The sequence below is a fragment of the Galeopterus variegatus genome, unplaced genomic scaffold, assembly GCF_000696425.1.
Source record: "Galeopterus variegatus unplaced genomic scaffold, G_variegatus-3.0.2 Scaffold157, whole genome shotgun sequence".
NCBI classification, from domain to species: domain Eukaryota; kingdom Metazoa; phylum Chordata; class Mammalia; order Dermoptera; family Cynocephalidae; genus Galeopterus; species Galeopterus variegatus.
The window spans coordinates 263,663-272,538 of record NW_007726268.1 but is presented as its reverse complement, the minus strand read 5'-3'; the positions used below and the strand labels follow the sequence as shown (position 1 = coordinate 272,538).

The window sequence follows — 8,876 nt, the reverse complement described above, 5'->3', positions numbered from 1 at the left end:
TTAAAGTCCCTGGTATATCTTATGTGTACAGGTAGATCCTCCTAATTGCAAATGAAACAGGTCTATTTTGATTGATGGCTTATAGTTAAGTATAATAAAAAGTGATTCCCCTAAATGTATTCCTATAATTTCACTTTTAGTTAATAATATCACACACTTGGGGGTCTTGGTCTAAAAAGTCAACATGGTCCCATCTCCCTTCCTATCCTTCATCCCACAGGGCCCTCTGGAGAGGGTGTCTGGAAGGCGGGATAGGCCTGGTCCCTGATCGCAGAGAGAGAGGCACAGGACCTGTGTCACTGACTGGAGTCCACCTCTCCTATCTCCATGTTTATGACAATTCCTCTATGCCAGGAAAGGAAAACACTCATTAGCATACGTGTGGCTTCTTCCCAGTCATGGCAGTTATTACTAATCCACCCAGGCCCTCCTCCCATGACAGCTCAGTCATTCCCAGCTCCTACTGAATACACATTGATTCTCAGGGTGAAACTCACCTGTGCTTCTTGCCCCGAGCCTTTGAAGCTCCTGCTACTATCTGTAGGGCACAGTGACATATCAAATACTGGGTGCTTTACAGAGAATTGCAGACACCGGTGTGCATGTCTGCCAAATACCTTGTCTGGAGTCCTGAAGTCAAGCTGGGTTCTCCACAGTGTAGATGGTTATGGATTTCACACTAGTATTCTTACCTCAGTTCCAATTGACTAGTTTCGAAATAGAATTAGATGGGGTCAAATTGGAAAGTGCCTTCAAGATCATCTAGACTGACCCTGTAATTTTACAAACAAGGAAACTAAGAGGGCATTGGGCCCAAGGTGGGATTTAACATGAGAGCCCAACTCCTGACCTTTTCTTCCACATTAAGCAGGGATGTTCTCTGTCAGTCAACTCTGTCAACGGCTGTCAGTATGACTGACGACAGATACACAGTGGGCACGCTCTGCCCACTCCCCAGGGGCTGGAGGTGACTTTCCATGTCCTCCCACCCCCACGTTAATGGGCTTCCAAACAGAAGCATCAGCCGCTGGCCCCTGAGGGGGTCCCCTCTAGGCTCAGGCTGTTTATCTGACTGAAGAACTCATACTTTCAGAAGTTTGTGGAACAGAAGCAGTTCTCTCTCCTGGGGTAGCACCCAAAAATAGCATTAAAGAAACTGTATAACATCAAGTATCCACCCATTCACTTCCTTAGCTCAGAAAACTGCCACTCTCCCTGAGGTTTGATAATCTATCAGCATTAAAAGGACGGGAACTTTGGGTGACCTTTTCCTCTTGCCAAAGGAAACAAAGCCATTTTGGAGCATTTTCAGCATAAAAAGACAATCTCTAAAATCACTACAGCGACTCGCCTGTGAGAGGGGGTGGGCAGGGAGAGCCATCTTAATCTGCCTGCCATGCATCAAATTGATTTAGCAGGCAACAAATGTCAGGAAAATTAAAAAGGGAGTAATAGCTCAAAGAAATTAAAAAAGGCTGACCAGCCTTCAGCAGCGTCACATGGGGCCAGCTTATGTATTCACTGTGGCTTCTGGTTTTTTATTTCCTTTTAATCTCTAACCCCTGCTGATGACCAGACAATCCCTTACATTTTTGAAGCACATTAGCATATACAACGTGCTTTCCCGGGCACTGACTTGTTTTAGGAGTGCGTGCCTGCATGTGTGCACACGTGCATGCATGGGCACGTGCCTGTGCTCATCAGACCGTTCGCAATGACTTCACCTGTCTCTTTCTCTTTCCCTTCTTTAGGCCACTGTCATGATCAAATATTTTTTGCAGTTTGGATTCTTTCCCTGGACCACAAAACGATATGCTGGCATCAGTGGGGAAAAGCTATTTTCTCTGCCAAACATAATTGGGATCGAAAAGGATGGTTATGTCCTCTGTGATCTCCTACAGCTTCTCATGTTGTTTTCCCACCACTCCACCGCCGAGCTACAACCCCCAAAGCAGGGAGATTATGAAATTTGGTTCAATTCCCTCTGAGACATCATTTGCTAGCTCCTTATTTTTAATTGAAGTGAGAGGGGATTGGCCAAGGCCAGAGTCACCATCCCCATTTCCCAGATGAGAAAACTGAGACTTCCTGTTGCTGCTGGAGCCTCCTCCTTGGCGGGGGACATCACCATGGCAGAGACTGACAATTAAATTTCTAGTTTCTGATTCAGCCCTCTGTTGTTGTGGCCTTGCTCCCTGTTCAAGTGTGCTTTCTTTTCAGTGAAGTTAAGATCATTTGGTTTTAAGCATTCCTCTTCCCAGCTAAGCTTCCCCAGGGTCTGACACCACCCAAGCTGAGACCCCACCCCCAGGAGCTGCCTTTGCAATTGCTGGCCCACGTTGGGCACTCTGGAGGGGAGCTGGGAGGCGGGGTGCAGGGGGAGGTTACATCTCACATAGCCTGAGCCCTAGCCCCCCAAGATCAGGCCCAAGGAGGAGCCTCCCATTACTCTCAAACCAGTGGCAGAGTCTGGCAAATTGTAGGCTACTGGGATCCCCAAGTCCCTGGGCTGTTGTCATTATTCCCAGACCCACCACATACTTCCTTCTCACCCAGCATCCAGGCCTCCCTGCTGGCTCCCCACCCCACCAGGCTTTCCTCTCTACGGCCTGGGGTTCCAGACCCCCCCAATCTTGGGATCAGGGGACACAACATAACAAGCCCCCAGCCTGAGCCCAGAAGTTGGCAGGAACCACACGGTGCTGGTTTCCTCCCTCCCAGCCTGGGGGTGGGGTGAGAACCAGCTGGAGGAAGGGGCAGGGTGATCCCAGCTAAAATAATTCCTGAAAGAAAAGGTCAAGGGGAGGGCCTAGGTCATTGTGCCTTGCCAGGGGGTCCCCAAGACTCAGGATCCAGGAAGAGATGGAGCCTACTCAGGAAACTCCTGTTCAGCCAAAAGCAAGTCAACAAAAGGACGCTGAAGAAAAAACTGTAGAAAGCCAAGAAGCTGGGCATTAAAAGGTGACAGAGGGACCCTCACGCAGGAGCAACGGGAGAGAGGAAGCCATGGGGTGGGAGACTTCCCTGCTTCTCACTGACACACCCCTGGCTGCAGGTAGGGCTGGCATGGACATACAAGGCTATGTGGTTGCTATGGAGCCATGTGCTCCACCTGAGCACACACATCCTGGGGGCGGTGGCTGCAGCCAGGCTGCAGGAGGAACACTCACGTGGGAGTCAACTACTAGACTCGGGTCTGCACTTCCAAGAGCACCCATCCTTTCCCTCTTGCTGTTCTGTCTGTAGGACTACAGAAGATCATGTATTCATCCTTGCTTTTGCCCAAGCACTTGCCAGTTCATACTTTGGTCTCCTCTTTTGTCTGTCTCTGCAAACATTCATCCACCCAACCATCTTTGCATCATGCTTCCCTTCTCCCATCCTTCCTTGTTTTCCTTCCTTCCATCATTTCTTTATCCAACCATCTTCCCTTCCTTCTTTCCATCTGTTCATCCATCCATCCATCCACCTATCCATCCATCCATCCACCCATCTATTCACACCCAACCGTCCATCCACCCATCCATCCGTCCATCCATCTGGCTACCTGTCCACTCTGTTGCTCATATGTAGAACCCCTGTATATCACAGATAATCACAATGTACGCTGTAGTTTCTCATTCCCAAGTTGCCACACATCTACTCCAACATTTTTTCCTCATGGCCACCCTATGGCATAGGCAAGCTAGGGCTCATCACCCCCATTTGGCAGGCGAGGAACCTGAGGCTCAAAAAATAGAGCAACTTACTTAGTGTCTCACAGCGAGGACCCGGGGCTGGTACCCATCCGACCACACCAGGCTTTTCCCCAGTCCACATCTGTCTTGCCTTTGGGTGAGACCCTCAGGAGTTTGTGCTTGGGTTAGAGTTATAAAGTCTGGACTTGGCAACCAGTTCTCATGAAGGTGGAAATCCAGGTGTTGAGAGAAAGAAGCTCGGCCTTCACCTGATGCTTGGTCCCTGAATACCAGGGTGGCTTCCCTCTGTGCTCTTTACAAATATAGGTTCAGGGAAAATGAACTTGTATGTTGTCCTCAGCACCCTCCACATGACCCTCCAGACCTGCCACTTCATCTGCCAGTTCTTCTGCAACCTCACCCACCCCCAGGCCAGCCCCATGTGCGACACGTCCACCCTCATGTTCCTGGTGGAGGTGCTCAACTTTGCCATCTTCCTCTTTGGGTACTGGGCCTTCAGGGTAAGCAAGCGAGGCCTGGGCCCATGAATCTCTCCCTAGATGGCCAAGCTCAGAGCTTGGGTTTCCTGAGAACCACTGCCCAGGACTGGCATTCACGGAACTGCAGTTTCCTTTTGCTGTGGGGGCGGGGCGGCCATCGGTTATCCTTAATAACCCGGCAGACGACAGGATAGCATCGCCCCTGGCTTTCTTAATAGCAGAGAGTGGTCACTCTCTTTTTAGAATAGCAATTCCTTGACTCCATTATCGAAATGGCGCCTGTCTTCCGTGCCCTGTCCGAGTTGCTATGCCGTTGTTTTATTGCTTTTCTGGAAAGTGCCTACTAATTAAGGTGAAAGCCAGATACAAATAGGGCTGGGGCTGTGGTACAAAGGACAGGCCCTTCACTATGCTGACGTCGGGGGTTCTCAGGGGCCCTGCAGCGCCACCTCCTCCCATCGGGGACTTCCAGCCTCCTTTGAGAATGCATCAAGGCTTGGGTTGTCACACCAGAGCATTTGCCTGAGGGCGCTTGCCGGCCAGGATGGTGCTGGAAGGAGAGACCAGACTGCCTTGCAGTGCCCTGGGCTCTGGTCTGTGCTTGGAGGCTGGGGGTGGGGGGTGGGGGTGGAGTGGCAGCAGTGGCTGTGGGAATGGCAAAGTTCCCCTCCAGCTACAGATCTCAGGGAGCACGTCCTGCTCTGTGTCTTGGGGTTCATAGAAGTGTCAAAGGCAGCCTCCGCCCTCAAGGGACTGAGAATTCAGTGGAAGAAACAGGACATGCATTTGTGAACAGCAAACCACGCCCAAGCCAGGGGATGCCCAGAGTCCCAGGCCATGCAGCCAGTGTCCTGGGGTGCAAAATGGACGTCCGCTCTGCTTGGACCTAGGGCAAGGAAAGTCAGGAGGGTTTTCCGGAGTCAGGAAACCTTAGAACAAGTCCTTGAAGGCCAAGTCAAAGGAGAGAGAGAGACAGAGCTAGAAAGAGAGACAGAGAAAGACAGATAGGGACAGAGACAGAGAGAGAACAAGCAGTGGATCCCCAGTGGTTTTTAGGGAAAGAGGGAGGGACCCGTGTGCAGGGAGACTAACGGAGCGGGGCCGGCAGGAATGAGAGGCTGCACCCAAGCTCAGGCTGGGGATGGAGGGGCCCTGAAGTCCAGGCTGAGGAGGCTAACGCCCCTGCAGCGGTGGAAGGCAGGGGACGGCAGGCTCTCTGGGGTCACGCGTCAACTGCCTTTCCGGCCTGGTAGAAATACTCAGCTGTGGATTTTGCCAAGTCTCTCAGAGGACAGGGCACCTGAAGCATTCGTGATGGTGGTGGTCATCCAGTTTGTCACGATGCTCGTGGACCCAGCCCTTGACCTGGGAAAGCCTTGCTGGGGAAGCGCGTGTTCCAGGTCATCCTCGCCCTCGGCACCCACATCTGGCTCTTCTTCATCTTGCCAGGGGTCACTGTGAGGTATCTTTGCCACCTTGTCATCCCTCCTTTCTCCCGATCCTCAGACAGAAAAATAGAAAAGACCCACCTGCGAGGGAAGTGTCTCGCCATTCCAAGGAGCTCGGGGGAGGGCTCGGCAGCCCACTTACCTGTGCAGCCCCGAGCAGCTTTGTAGATAAGCTGACGAATATTTATCAGGCTTCATAAACTTTCCCCCTGGTGAGGGTCCCCCAGGACTCCCCTGGCATGGCCCACCTTCGCCATTGCTCCCTCCTGACAAGAAGGCAAGTGGTCCAAGAAGGCAAGTGCTGGGGAGACACGAGATGTTCAGGTCCCAGCTAAGAAAAGATAGGGGGATGCAAGGTGACCTCAACCTGCCACCTGTGCCTGGGGCTCCAAGCGGAGACCTAGAGCAGCAGGGACATCAACCCTCCCAGACGGGTGCACCCCAGGTCCTCCCCCTAAATTTCTCTCCAGGAAGAGAGATTAACCACCTTGCAGGGAGTCGGGGCAGGGGCCCATCTCTCCCTGGTTCTGCCAAGAAGCGTGTGAAGAGCTTCCTGAGGCTCCCCTGATTAGATGGTCTCTGTTGGCCCCATGAAGAAGATTTAAGGATTATCTTAATAATAAATCAGCAGCCACTCAGCAGACAGCCTGAAAGGGTGGGGTTCCAGCGCCTGCAGCTGTGGCTCTGGCTCCTTTGTCGTGAATAGACGAGGGAAGAATACAAATTCACCCTTCCAGGAAAGCAAAGGCAGTCCAGGTGTCCCCCAGAGGCCACCTGCAAACCGAGTCACTTGGGAAAAGCTGGTTTTATTTTTTTCTTCTTTTCTCCACAAATGACAATTATTCTTGAAATGATAACTATCCCTTGTTTTCCTCTGATGAGCCCAGGGAGCTGCGTTGGTCCCCTCTGCAAGGCCCTGGTTGGGGACTTGCCCCATCATGGCCTGAATGATCAACTTTTCTGGGCATTTGCAGGAGGCTTAATCTCAACTATGTGGCTCAGATCTGGTACCTGGTGAAATGCATCTCTTTTGGCCTATCCTCTTATCAGACCAAGACTGTCCACACAAACCGGATCCTTGGCAATGTCCTAACCAAAATCTTCAACTTCTCAACCTCATCTTGTTCAGAGGGTGAGTAGACAGCCAATTCCAGGTGCGTCTGTGATAGCTCACACAGCCCACCCAGGGCAAATGCTGGGCAAGGGCTCCACGATGCTGTGGGGTGGTGAGCAGAACTGGGATGGCCCATGAGACCCCATGGAGTCCGGCCCTGCCATGTCTCACCCCACCTTTCTTTCCTCTTCCTTCTTGGGTCCCTCCAGCCATTCTACTCCTGGACCATGTCCTGTTCTCTTTCACCTCTACCTGGGGCCTGTGGTCCTGAGAATGGCCCGTCCCTCATTTCCACAATGCTGCCTCTGTCCCATGCTCCCTTCCCTTCAGGTCTCAGCATGAAGACTGTCCCTAATCACCCAATCTGAAGTGTCTCTGCCACCACCTTTCTTATTTTCTTTGTAGCACTTACCATGATCTATATACATGTTTACCTGTTTATCGTCAGTGTCCTCATGCAGAATTCTTTGTTTCTCTTGTTCACCCACATATCTTAAATACTTAACACAGGTCTGTGGTAGAGTAAGAGTATTTGCTGAAAGGATGGAGAATAGATGGGGTGGCTGTGGCAGTTGGGGCGGTTGGGGTGGGTGGGCTGGGAGGGCTGGGGTGGAGTGGGAGGAAAGGCGTGGGTGAGATACCGTGGCCTGGAGAGGTTGGATGGATGGGCTGGACCGTGGGATGGACCAGTGCCCTCTAGCCTCCTGGTGGTCCTCTCTGCTTCCAGGTTCAGCTTCATGCCTGTCCTCCTGGAGCTGAGAGCTGTCATAGACTGGGTGTGGACTGACACTACCCTCAGCCTGTCTAACTGGATATGTCTGGAGGACCTACAAGCAAACATCTTCACCATTAAGTGCTGGCGGGAGTCCGAGAGGCTGGGCATGGTGGCCAGAGGCTGCAGGTGGAAGCTTTCCTCACCCCGTTCCTCTGGAGCAGTGACACTCTTGCCCTGCCCAGTGTGCCAGGTGCTCACCTGACAGTGTGGCCCTGGTTCTGTCAGGCTCACTGAGCATGTAATAAAGTCCTCAGTAAAATGGCAGACCCTGTGCTAAATTCTCCCCACTGTCACTGGTGAGTGTTCATATCACCTGATGAAGCAGATACCACTTTTATTACCATTTTACAGAGGAGGAGACAGGTGCTCAGAGTGGCTGTGTGCCCAAGGTCACACAGCTACTAAATGGTGGAGTTGGGACCTGGTTCCAACTCTCCCTTACCCCAGTGCTCTGGACCAGCAGACATTCCCTGAATTGACCACCATCCCCCAACTTCGAAAGGCCATTTGCCAACCTGCCCTCCCTTGAGTCCACATCTGTCTGGCCCAAGGAATGGCCCTGACCTGCCCGCCCCCATTCTGCAGAAAGGCCCCCAGCCTCCTGGGCAGAAAAGGAAGGCTGTGAAATATGGACTGGGGGCATCACCACGTTTCCTTTGGTTTTCCTTATGTGCTTCCCCCTGGTTTTCAAGTCCCTGTTGAAGACGGTGGGTGGTGTGACCAACCAGCCCCTAGATGTATCTGTCAAGAGTTGTATAAGTCGGGCCGGCCCGGTGGCGCACTGGAGAGTGCGCCACTTGGGAGCGCGGCGGCACTCCCGCCGAGAGTTTGGATCCCATGTGGAGACCAGTTCCCGCTCACTGGCTGAGCGTGGTGCGGGTGCAACACCGAAGGTTGCGATCCCGTTACCGGTCAGTAAAAAAAAAAGACAAAAAGGTAAAAAAAAAAAAGAGAGAGAGTGTTGAGTTTGGAATAAAGTTGAAGCGTCTTTTTGTCAAGGAAATTCTCTTGGGTTTTACATAGTTTTAGATTTATAAATAATACTTCTGTTAAGCTATTACATATGATCCTATTTTGCCTCTTTTATGTGTATTTATTTAAAAGACCTATATTCAGAATGCATTTTTTTTCAATGTACTTTTGGGGTCTTTGGTGAGCACTTGTTACTTGTATCTCTCTCCATACTAGATGAAGGTACTTTCTTCAGTATTATATTTTCCTACTTTTCCCATCTTCATTCTAGATTAAATTGTTAAAAGAAATTAAATGATATTTGAAAAACTTACTTATTCTTTCAGTGAAAACTTGTCTTTAGAAACATTTCAGGGGGCCGGCCTGGTGGCGCACTGCTACAGTGCGCCG

General features: G+C 51.3%; 1 pseudogene; it reads left to right on the top strand.

Moving 5' to 3' along the window:
- LOC103608932 overlaps positions 1 to 8,876 on the top strand; it is a 38,463-nt pseudogene that overhangs the window by 6,970 nt on the left and 22,617 nt on the right.